Source organism: Siniperca chuatsi, linkage group LG2 (assembly GCF_020085105.1).
Source record: "Siniperca chuatsi isolate FFG_IHB_CAS linkage group LG2, ASM2008510v1, whole genome shotgun sequence".
NCBI lineage: Eukaryota > Metazoa > Chordata > Actinopteri > Centrarchiformes > Sinipercidae > Siniperca > Siniperca chuatsi.
In genome coordinates this window covers 28,733,040-28,746,179 of record NC_058043.1, presented here as the reverse complement: position 1 = coordinate 28,746,179, position 13,140 = coordinate 28,733,040, and the positions used below count along the sequence as shown (strand labels likewise).

At 40.8% G+C, this 13,140-nt stretch overlaps 1 long non-coding RNA gene across 1 annotated transcript in view; it reads left to right on the top strand.

Moving 5' to 3' along the window:
* LOC122869571 overlaps positions 1–12,807 on the top strand; it is a 44,863-nt gene extending 32,056 nt beyond the window's left edge. Inside the window, exon 4 of the long non-coding RNA XR_006376350.1 lies at positions 12,594–12,807. This is a non-coding gene — a long non-coding RNA (uncharacterized LOC122869571). The remainder of the gene's footprint in view (positions 1–12,593) is intronic.
* The last annotated feature ends 333 nt before the right edge of the window (positions 12,808–13,140 follow it).

Below are 13,140 nucleotides of genomic sequence, written 5' to 3'. Positions count from 1 at the left end.
AAAAGTTCAGGCCATCAAGTTGTCATATTGTTAACAGGCCTTCCCACATTCTATACAGGAGTAGAAAAGCCATTAACTGGTCAATGCTGCACTGTGACATGGACTAAAAAGTCGACTGGCTGGGAAATTGGCCTCAGGTGACAGGGCCACATTCTTCCTAGCAGCAGGAGGCTGAAATCTATAATGGAGGACTTGTCAGGGCTCAAAAGAGGATTCATAATGAGATCTTTGACAATAGACTGCCTGACAGCCAATAGGCCCCTGCCTGTCAGAGGAGCAGAGCCAAATAAGATGCCATGGAAGTGCACATAATATAATGTAAATCTGAGGTTTTTAAGAATTCTAAAATCAGGTTCCATATGCTCATTTAAATCTCTACCAAGCAGATAAAGTTGAAGACAAAGAGTGATGACTATTTCCTGAAATTACAGTATTTGACATCACTTTCTTGTTGGGATGCCCAGTACATATTATTTAAGAGTGAAGGAACTACGCATCCCATTGCAAATGATACCTTTCCAACAACCTCTAACCTAATGATAGTAGCACGCTTCTTCTTGAATTTAACAAGCTAACTAACTTTGTCATTATCATTGTGTTGCAATGATTCTCTAAAAAAAGCAGGATGTCAGAAAGGGAAATAGTGGTTGCTCTGTGGTAAACATAACGTAAACGAACGTAGAGTTCAGTGGTAGCAGCTAACTGACTAGAAAAACCTGTTGTAAGTTGTAAGTACATGAATAAAGTAAAAAAAAAGCTCACTAGCCGTTTGCAGGTTCGCGTTAGCAGGTGCGGTAAAAATTTCCATGGTAACACCTAGCTCCACCAATCAGAGACGTCTCTGTAACACTTTAGGATTGTGGGTAGTGTAGTCTCCATGAGATTGCGAATAAAACGTGTTTTTCTTAAAACAAAGTTGATTTCATACAGACTTGTAACTTCTACAGGAGCATATTCCATCGTTTCACAATCTCATAGCACGTGGTAAGTCTACCTTGGATGGTTACGACATTATGGCTAATAATTCTTTATTCAGAATATGAATAGGATTTTCACTTTTGGAACCTCACTGTTGAACTCTACAGCAGCGACATATAGCAGGCTCCCTTCCAGTCAAGATGGCGGCGAAGCTAACGAAAACAGGCATTTATTAATCTCGTATCATGTCTAACTTTAGTGAATCATAACATCGGGTATGGAATTAATCTGCAGATGCTTCTAGTTGAGGCCAAACATTGTTTTTGAGTTTTTTATACAGTTTTTGAGCCACGACAAACGCCACTTACATGAAAAAATTAATAGCCGACTCCTAGAGTGTCTTTTAGTGCAACCAAACACACGATTTTTAGGCGAACAAAATGTTACAATTAACTTTCATGAACTGAAAACACACTATGAAAGGGTCCAAGTTCTTAGATGAAAACACCAACAGCACCCAAAAACAAGTTCTCGGCTAGTTAAATGTGCACAGTGCAGTGGATACGCATCACCTCTATCTTGATTGACTGGTCACTGTGGTAGTGACTTGTCAATCACAAGGTAGCCCCGCCCTAAAGCATACCCTGCTTAATTGTCTATTTTACTCAAAATAGGACCATAATTTACAAAATGAACATCATGCTGTATTGAAGAACACTTGAAACTAGCGATCGAGACCATAAACTCATTAGGAAAGCGTTTACTGAGGTAATAAATCAAGTGAGAAGTAGGGTAATTTTCTCATAGACTTCTATACAATCTGACTTCTTTTTGCAACCAGTGGAGTTGCCCCCTGCTGGCCATTAGAAAGAATACTGGTTTATGGCACTTCCGCATTGGCTTCACTTTTCAGCCAGGTTGCCGCTTAAACTGTATAAAACTGAGCAGTCAAAAGCCCATCATTATAAAGATCAACTGGCTGCTATAACAAAACAAAAAAAAGATTGGGATTGGCCTATATGGCTCATATACGATTGACAATCGGTATCACCATCCCTACTTTCTTGGCAGTGAAAAAAGTCTTTAGTCCTCTCACTCATTCTTTTCTTTTTGCCCCAGATATGTGATAACACACCCCAAGTTCATGGCTCGTCCCTGACATTATTATTACAGAGTGCCAAATTGGAAGTGTCTCAGGAGGTAGAGATGACATTCAAATATCCTGACCAGCTCTATTCATTATGGCCAGTGTAATTGTTCCCCCATATGGGAACCAGGTGAGCAACTCTCACCTAATCAGCTCCCTCGAGAGATCAGGTTTCTGTGGAGATGATGCTGTTGTGTGGATGACATTCAGATTTTTATTATTTTCAGTCATTGAGGTCAAATCTGTTAAAAAAAAAATCTGTTACGACTGTAATGTTCTTCACAAGCTCCTGATTAGTAACATGCAGTCAGCTTTGGACAGATACATATCTTTAAGCCATTTAGATATTTTTTTTTTGCTCTTTCCATTATACTTTCAATAGGAATAGGAGCTAGTGACAGCTATTCAATAAATATCCACTTATTTTATTTTAGGTGGTGTGATATTACCCCATAGCAGTTGTGCAAGTTATTGACTCTGTTAAACATAAGTGCTTTCTTCCACCTCTTATGTCCCCTAAAACTATTTTCTCAAACTTGCAAACATGGATGAAATTTCATTTTTGTTGAAAGAGTACACTTTGTATGTCCATGTATTGTGTCAATCAAATAAATGACCTAAAGTTGCCGATCCATTTTTAGTCTTTCAGTTGCCTGGAAGCAAAGTGGATGTACTCAGCTCATATTTCCAAATTAGCGTGTCCTTTTTTGAACGCAGAAAAGCACACTAAGAAGAAAAGCAGAGGTGGTTGGAATGCACAAGATTCACCCATTTCCTACTGAGGAATTATTGGAGCATATCCCTCCGGGTGTCAGTATAATAAGTGGGCTGAGACACTATGTACTAATCATTTAACAGTAACAAAAGGATAGAAAATTTTAAAAGGAGGACTGCTTTGACCTGTGGTGTCCTAGGAAAAGAGGCGGCATGTAGGTCTCTCTATGAGTAATACAGCTCTGTGTTTAGCAGACATGGTATGGGCAGTGCTATTATCTCCCGGGGGTTCACTCAAATGCTAACATTTCTGTACCGACTGGATTTCTAAACCCCATTCCTGCTCTGCTGGAACAAAGAAATTAAGGAACTGAAGTAAAATATTTTTTAAAGAAACAAAGTCAACAGAAGATTTTAGTTTTGATCATCATGTCACAATGTCACAATGGAGATTCACAGATAGATAGAAATTTGTTGTTGCTTGCTGTTGCTAGCACCTCTCTACAAATCAGAGGAGTAATCCCATGCAGTACAAAGGTCATTTACCTATTTACATGTCTTTGTGGAAAAGGATTTGTAGGAAAGAAGAACTAAAACAAAGAATAGCAGAACATAAAAGTACCATAAGATGCAAAAAAGAGATGTACTGTATCTAGTTGCAGCACATTTTATGGAAATAAATCATCCAGAAATATATGGGAATTGAGAAGGTATGTTTGTCAAAGAGAGGGGGAGATTTGGAGAAATTGCTTCTTAAGAGGGAGGCATTTTGGATTTCTAAACTGGGCACTTTAAGGCCAAGGGGTTAAATGAGGAAATAGACTTGAAGCCATTTCTGTAGAGTCTACTGGATTGTATTTGTTCTCCTTTAACAAGATTTCTTTGCTAACAATTGCAAATGTAGTTCTTTGATGGATGTGTTAAGTTCAAATGTAGATGGACTTTGACATTATTTGTAAATGTTAAGTGATGGAGGTGATTTAAATGCACCGTCTTTTGAAAAGTAAACTGAGTACTTAGTTTGAAAGAATACAGAATTGATTTACTTTTATTACATTACTTTTACTTTTATTTATATTCATCCTTAGTTTTTACCAATTGATGGGTTAACATGAAAAAACGTATTTGTTAGGGAATAATGTGAAAAGTGTAATGTTATACTCTGTATTTATGGTTATAGATATTTTTCTTATAGTTTTTGTATAACCTAAGGACGATGATATTTTGTAAATAGTAAATAGTATCGTGCACCATTATAGTATGATGTTATTATATAAACTAACCTCTCACTACACCCAACTGTGACTGACCTCCAGCGATTAAAATTTTACATATATTATAAGTATATATTATATGTTTAGATTAAACAACCCACTAATATAGAAAGTTAATAATAGCTACTACTAGGATTTTAGTAGTATAGGACTACTGCTTTCACTTAAATGTATCAGTAATAATACCACTGATATAATATTGTCACAGACGCGGCAGGCTCCACAACTCCACAACCACAACACACTCCCTCACCAGAATTCTAATCAGAACACCTGTTGCCAATCACACCTGATCTCCATCTGCAGCACTCCAGCCCCAGTACAAAAACACACCACTCACCTCAGTCAGTGTCCGGTCTCATTTTCAACAAGGACACTACTCCCTATCCTGCATGACAACGTTTCGGACTCCAACCTTTGAAAAGAGTGCTTTCTCCTCTTCTGAGCTCCCGCCTCCTGCCTTGTGTTTCTCCAGCATCTGATCTCCAACCCCGCTAAGCTAAGGATGGTATCAGTAGCCATTATCCATCATTCTACTCACTGCTTGTATCCAGCTTGTACAATAAACCATCTGTGTCTCCATCTTGGTGTCTCCAGCCTACTCTGTCCGTAACAAATATCAAATTATAATTATATTACTCAGAGCTTTTTCTGCATAACCAGTACTTTTACATTTTATACTTTAAGTACATTTTGCTAAACTAGATGGGAGCACAGGTATTCGCTACCTGCTAGGCATTGCTGCTTGTCGCACCTCCGCCGGTGCCATCGGGCCAGCTGCAGGGTTGTTGACTGGGAGCTAGACTTCACTGATGATTCACCCCATTCATCTCAGAACATCTCGAGGTGGTGGGGCGTCTCCCTACCACTCCCAGCAGCTGATCCTAGGATCTTTGTTTTCCCCACTTTGCATCTTTACTTCTGAGCCAACGCTAGAAGCTCCCTTGCTCTGCCTCCTCAGTCAGTTGTTTGAGAGCCGCCTTCTGCTTGGACATGGTGATTCCAAGATCCTTCAGGAAGTGTTGGATGGATTTTCCAGTGAAGCCTCTGCAGCCCACTTCCACAGGGTAGATTGATGCCTTGCACTCTGCTTCTGTGCATGCAGCAGCCAGCTCCCTGTACTTTTCCTTCTTCCTCTCAAATGCTGCCTCCTTTTCCTCCTCATGGGACGGTGAGCTCAGCCATGATCATGGTCCTGACAGAGATGGACCACAGGACCATGTCTGGCCATAGGGAAGTTGTAGTGATCTCAAGTGGGAATTTCAGCTGTTGGTCCAGGTCAACTCTCAGGTTCCACCCACATCCTTCTGTTTAATTTTCTGTGCTTCACCTCCTTGACTGACAAAATGGATCCGGACTGCAGGACCCGGTCATGGGGTCAGCCTTACTAGCCCTGGGTCAGTGCTGCCTTGCAGCCGGAGGGAATATGTTGCAAGCTCAGGTTTTGGGCGTCGCAGAGATGACGATTCACTTCTTTCCCAACAGTAGCTTCAGCACCATAGGGCAGTTCTTGTATCTCCTGTTTGGTACCCTATTTGGTCCAGGTGCTGATGTAGATCTTGCTTTCGCTACCACTTGCTGGATCTCTGTCCACTTGAGTAGTGTGATATCAAAATTAGAGGCATGTTCTGGAGGACGAGGCACACGTCCTGGTGAACCTAGTGGGATGTTTTAAAATCTGGCCCAATTGAATAGCCCTGAAAGTTTATGGTGTGTTTCCTAATAATAATATTGCCTAAAAGATGCATATATAAGGTGAATAGAATTGGTCCAAGCACAGGACCTTGCAGAACTCCGTGACTAACTTTGGCATGCATGGAGGATTCATCGTTAACATGTACAAACAAAATCTGATAAATAGGATTCAAACCAGTTTAGTGTGGTTCCTTTTAATGCCAATGAAATGTTCCAGGCGTAAATGTATCAAGAATCTTAGAGAATGGGATGGTTTTACTTTTATACAAATTGATCATATCTTGTAAAGAAGGGCTAACTATGGGTAAAACATCTTAAAGCAGCCTAGTTGGAGATAGGGTCTAAAGCTGTGTTTATACTTGCACAAGACACCGTTACGTGTGCTTCCGCAGAGCTGTAAGCATTATTGCAATATGCAATATTCTCCGACACACCAGGGGGTGTACAAACAAAACATCATGTGCAAGAAGTCGAGAATGTCCTTATCCAACAAGGTGATCCCTCATACTTTTCCACACTTTCTTAGAAAATGACTTATCTTTTGCCATTGTGGTGGTGGCAGTCTCTCTCCATGAATTAAGAGTCATTTGGCTGTCCCTGTGGTCTCTCAAAAATGGGTAGTAGTGGGGTTTGTAGAGGCAAACCTGCTCGGCCAGTCTACCTTCGGTGTCCAAGTTGAAAGAAAGCGTGCCTGGGTTGCCTAGTTGCAAAAATTCAGAGGTGCATGACCAGCTTGCAGCTTTACGCAAAAGTTGCAATAACGTCATTGTTGGCCCACGGACCCTTGTGCCAGGGACGCTGTGTTGAGCATAAACCAGGCTTAAGAGACAGGTTGATGGCTTTCAAGAAGAAATTGGTAAAGTTAGTTGGTGAAGGTTGATGAGAGCAGTCTAAATATATATCAGGTTTTAGAGCTGGTTCCTGTCTTTAAGGATAAATCGTTGCAGTTGAGGGCAGGACGTGATGAATTTTGTCTCTAATTTCGTTACTACTGAGGGCTATAGGAATACATGGCTCAATGGAGCTGTGACTCTTTGTCAGCCTGGCTACAGTGTTGAGAAAAGAAAACCTGGGATTGTTCTTATTGTTCTCTATTAATGATGAGTAATAGGCTGCTCTGGCATTACAGAGGGCTTTCCTATATGTTTTAAGACTATCTTTCCAGACTAAACAAGATTCCTTCCAGAATGGTGGAATGCCATTTTTTTTCAAGTTTTAGTGATGTTTGCTTTTATTTGCGGGTTTAGGGGTTATACCATTAAGCTAACCTTGTTTATTGCCCCTTTTAAAAAAGAAGATAATAAAACAGAGTCGAGTGTGGTCCACAGTGAGCCTGCAGCACTATCAACAAGATGGTCAATTTGGGAGGGACTGAAATTAGCATAGGAGTCCTCTATTATATTGAGACATGACACTGAATAAATGCTGATGGAATCACTTACTTCAATTTAGCTACAGTACTATCAGATAGACATCTATTGTAGGAGTTTTTGCCTAATGGCGTGTAGTCCAGTAATAGGCATTCAAAAAATATTAAATAATGGTCCGATAAAAAAGGATTCTGTGGAAAGACTATTAAATGTTAAGTTTCAATGCCATATGCCAGAACAAGATCGAGGGTGTGGTTAATACACTGAGTGGGTTTACGTACACTCTGACAGAAGCCAATCAAATCTAATAATGAGATAAACGCAGTACTAAGGTTATCATTATCATCGTCCACATGAATATTAAAATCACCTTCAATAATAACTGTTTTAAGGAATAAACTTGATAAAAACTCTGAGAATTCAGATAAAAATTCTGAATAAGGACCAGGAGCGTGGTACACTATAAGAAATAGATTTAGCTGTAGTGTTTTCCAGGTTGGGAAAATCACACAAATAAATGAGAAATGAGAAAAAGAGACTGAGGTTGTGCAGTAATGTTATTATGCTTAGAGAGAACCAGTTATGTACAGGTAAGAACAAAATGTACACAGGTATGCACATAACTATCTGTGATATACATATATGTGTGTGTGTGTGTGTGTGTAAACCATCACTGTATATATAGTTATGTGCATACCTGTGTACAGATGTTCCTTGTTTCATTTGACATTTTTTCCTGCCGCACTTAATGCCGCAGCGGCAAAAGGGGTCGGATAAGTGTGGGCTGCATTTATAGAGAGACTAAGGTCTAGACCTGCTCTATAGGAAAAGTGCAATGAGATAACTTTTGTTATGAATTGGCGCTATATAAATACAAAATTGAATTTAATTGCACTTCATAACTGTAGACTAGGACTGGGTATCGGTTCTACCGAAATAACCCAGTACCAAAAAGTATCGAAACGTCTCCAGTTAAACGATATCTGCATTTGATCCTTTTTGTACCCAGATCTAGAAAGAAACGTTTATTTGTATGGTTTAGCTCGCAGCGAATCACCACAAGCATTCTTCAATTTAATGCAATGTGTGATTGGACCACTACCGCAGCTATAGCTAGCAGCTTAATACAGCAGGCTGCCGCTGGGCTGCCCCTCCACACACACTTCTTCGCCAAGTTCTCTAGGGGGCTAGACCCGGACACAGCTCCGGACTAGTGTGTGGAGTGTGCCAGTGTGTGGCAGCCCGTCCTGTGGACACCCGGCCTGTTCACTCTGCCTAGCCCAGAGACACTCCGACAGTGAAGCGGGTTCCAGAGGAGAAGTGACCACAAGAGGAGCAGCAGGCAGGCAGGCTAGTGGCTGTGGTTGGCTTGTAAAACTGATACAACCAGAGCTATACATAGCCTATTACAACCTCTATGCTTGACTCAAACTGTTAGAATGTTTCCCATTCCTCAACTCTCCACCCACTTCTAGTGGGTTAACTGTTTTCAAATTCAAGACGTTTCGGCTCCCATCCGGAAGTCATTCTCAATTGTGAAAATGATTCGAGAACTCAGAAATTTAAGCTACCCGGTGTCACTTGGGCCCTGCCCTCAGGAAGGTATCTGCCTGAGTATCTGTTAATAGCTAGTTTCACCTGAAACTGACCTAATAGTTTCCAAGATGGCCCAGTAATCAGTAATCAGGCCTATTGTTTTCTGGCTGCATCTACTTCATCACTGTTAAGTACCTGATTAGCATGTGATTGGCGTGACCAAGGTGATAATACACTCTACTCTAAAACCACACATTTGAAGACAGCGAGGTGAAGATTCTAAGTAGAGAGAAGAGTTGGTTTGAACGGGGCGTGAGAAAGGGGGAGGCAGATTGAATCTCAGACCATCATTTCTTTTCAAATAGGGGCTTTCTTTTTTCACAAAAATGGCTTCTTTGACTTCTCTTTCAAAAAGAAAACCCCTCGAAACAAAAGAGTTTCCCCTCGGGGATCAATAAAGAATTTCTGATTATGTTTCTGATTGTCTTGAGGTATTGGGAGAGATCTTTGTATAAGCTTTTAGCTACCTACTTGAACCAGACAGCAGCAGCAGCAGGTCCATTAACAAAACAATAGATGTTACCTCATGGCCCACTGTGGAGGATGTGCGAAATTTTCATTCAACTATCCAAACTAACCCCTAACCCACCAATGGAAAAGGGGAGAGATGGCTTTAAATAGTATATATGATTATTGATTATTAAAATTGTGTCTGATAAGTCTAAACTGTGTTGACAGATGGTTGGTTTAAATATCATAACACAAATGTCCATTATGAAATTAAGACTGTGTAAAGTATATTGTACAGGCCCGGCAGAAAATTTAACAGTGTTGTGACTTAACTGTGTCGAGGTAAGCTAACCTCTCTCCGAGTTGGTTGATGAGAAGGGATCCACATGAGACCTACAAATGTCTTTAACTAGTATTTATATCCCCACAAATATTACAAACAATACAACAATACAGACAAATACAGATATAACTGGAGACACAGCACAGAGACCTCTCCAGGCGATCTCCCCGCTATGTCTGAAGCAGCAGTACAAAAGTAGTTGGTTATATGGCCTGAGCTCCTCCTGGTACACAATACTATGTAAATGCCTAAGTTCACACTTCCCCCATTCCTCTTGATCTTCACAGGCCGCTGTATTCCATTCTCAGGTGTGATCAGAGCGGCTGGTCAGTGAGGATATGCGAGTCACCCCCATGCACTGATCAAACAACCCATATCAACAGGGTGTCGGCTCCGGCCTGCCAACACATGTGCATACATTTCCTCCCACTCTTTGTCACCCCAAATCACCTCTGTATGTCACCATGGGATTATCAAATCCACTGTACCTTCCCCCACTTTCTCTTATCTAACTGTTAATTAGTTGCAGTCTATGGTGCAGAACAGCTGCTGACCTGAGATGTTACATGAGTTAGACTTGTACAGAGACAAACATCTTACATACAGGGTGTACGTAGCACAAGCTATCAATCATAATAACACAGCCCAAGTTTTCATATTGACCAAGATCGGACTAATCGCTAATCGGACTGTAAACAATGACTGGCGCACTGAAGAGGAACTCTTGGCCCACATATCCGGATAACGGATGAATAACGCTGGCTACACCAGAAGCCCCAAAACATTGGCCATTGCCCCCAGAGGCTAAATTGTCATGAGACAATAGTCAATGGGTTTGGCTATTGTAGAGCTTGATTCACCAGATTGGTAGATACTAAAATCAGAGCTAAAAAATAGTGAATATTGGAATTACATTCACCAGGTGGCCAGAAACACAACTCCAAATGAATGCTAATGTTGCTCCATAACTGCTGGAAGTGTAAGTCACTGTTGTGTCCGCTGTCCTCCGCTGTTTACTGGCAAAAAACCCCAAAACCTGTTATTACAGGTTTATGTAAAGAATCTGAATAATGTTTCTGAATAATGTTCCACCACTGCCTATTACTAATAAATTGTACTGTGATTGTGATATAAAAAGCAGAGTCAGGAGAGGAACATCCCTGAGGGTGGGGATATCATTGCTTTACAAATGTGACAGTGAGACAGGAAAAAACATGTTCAAATTAAAAATACAGTGAAAACGCATCACAACAGATCTCATTGCAATGTTAAAACTTGCAGCTTTATTTCCTCCTAACATGAACCCTGCTTATGCTTACCTGGTGACCCCAGGCATTGTTGTTGATGAAAAGAAGCAGCCTGATCTGTCTTCTCAATATAATTCCTGTGTTGAAATGTGCCCCACTCTGATTCATTCTGCATTTAATGATACACACACACACACACACACACACACACACACACACAACATTTTATATGGGGTCTCAAGGTGATAACAGGATTTGATACGTATTGACTTAAGCAAGTAATATGAGACCCTCCTACATATTGTACATCAAAACTGTTCGACATCACTCTTATTTGTTTGAGATAAGGCTATCCGTCATGAGACACTCAAAAATGAAAGCTGAAAAGAGTTGACAAAAACCAAGTGTATCTCTGGAGTTGAAGATTCATTAGGACAACTTGCTTTGGTCTCTATGCAATTTCCTCCCCCTTTCAGTTTCAGCAGTCAAGTAAGTTTCATTCTCGTTGCTATCCTCAAGAGCATTTCTGCTGAAGTCAAGTTCTGGTTTGAGCTAACGAATTTAATCCTAAAAATCAGCATATCCTTAACAATTGTGCCTGCAAATGCCTCCCCCCTCAACATCCACCACACCTTTGACACAAACTACAACAACATCATGTAATTCCAGAGACTGCTTCTCCAAAGGGAACGGCCTATTTCATATTTATACCTAGTGAGAAGATGGTGTACTTCGCTGCGCTTTTGAGCGAGAGATTTCCCTAGTCTCTCACAAAAACGCTGCCACCCTTTAAACATTCAAGTCATGGTTCAGTAAGGTGCCTGCTGTCAATTTTATTTATAAACCTCCCTAGCCTGTTCTTTCATTCAGACAGGCGCTCTACCACCCCTCCATCCACTTCTCGTATATTGCCATGAGAGATGCAGACAACACCTACAAGGCATCCTCAAAGGCAAAGGATAAACATGGCTCACAACAGCACTTAATGCAATCACTGGGCAAAGAAACACATGCCTCAGCAACATCAAGCTACAACACTGCGAGTTAAGGTGAATAAAAATGCCTCACTACATCTTGTGGCATTAGAGGTGTAGATTTCTTCTGAGAGCCACATCCCAGTAATTACCCCCCTGCTTCCTCTGCCCAGTATTCGCCTCTCGTGGAGCAGACAGTGAGGCTGTGAAGGTCTGATGACTCCCTGGTTGCAAGTCTGACAATAGGTTGTGATACTCACAAACCAAAGTGATGGTTCCCTGTGCTGGAATTCAAAGAGAGAAGCCCCAATAAAACAGATAGATACCCTGGAGAATGCCAGAGGAACATTCAAACTGTGGGATTTTGATGACATAATAAGGGCAGTTGCATGCATTTCCTGTAAATCTGCAGTTTAACTTTATGCAAGAAGAAAACAGTAACTGTGTGAGTGTGTGAGACTGAAGTAAAGACATACTGCACAGAGGTGGCCATCAATTACTGACTAATTTGCAATGTTTTTCTGTTTTTTTAAGTTTTCAACTCTACTATTCCCATGCTTATACCATGCCCTGGGTGAATACTGGCTGGATGGAGGATCTCCATATTTTCTGTATAACCTTTAAGAATGCTGCTGTAAAGAGTTTGATAAATGGGTCTACAATTATGAAAAAAGTATTTTTGAAGACTTGAAATTCTTCTTCTTCAGAAATTATAGTGTGACGAGCCCATACAAGAAATTCATTACATGATTGTGAAGGTGAGCATGGTTAGCTGTCAGCTGCAGAGGGAGAGGTGGGGGAGTAGCTCAGGTGAGCAGCATCAGGGAGAGCTGATTGTCACAGCTGTGTCTTGTCCCCTTTATAGGCAGTAACATGCTGGACCAGAGGCTCTCTCTCACACACAGACAAGACAGACAGTCAGGCTGGCTGTGGAACTTTGGACTCTTGGTTTAAACGGTGATAAAAAGAAGAGGATCTCGACCAGCTGGGAGAAGCCAAGCTGGGAAAGCAAGAGGCGTTGTCGTCGAGTATTTTTTGTTGCTTGCTGAAAATATGTGTGTGTGAGTTGGCTGAATAAATAAATGACGTGACCTGTAGAACCTCCTGCTGGGTCTGTGTTTATTATTAGGGGAATCCACGGAAGCAACAGACCTGCTACAATGATAGATTACATACATGAGTGAAGTTTAGAAATATGTGTATTTGAGTTGGTGCCCAGATAATGTTCCCATACATTTATTTATTGAAAATACCAAATTCAAAATGATGGCAGGCCAGGAACTGAGGTAAACAACACCCAGTGTTCGATACGTTTTGTATAAGTTGTGATGCTAATCGCAATTAACGTGGTAGTTTGGAGACAAGTACAATAATTTCAGTTTTGTCACTGAGTTTAACATGAGAAAATTACA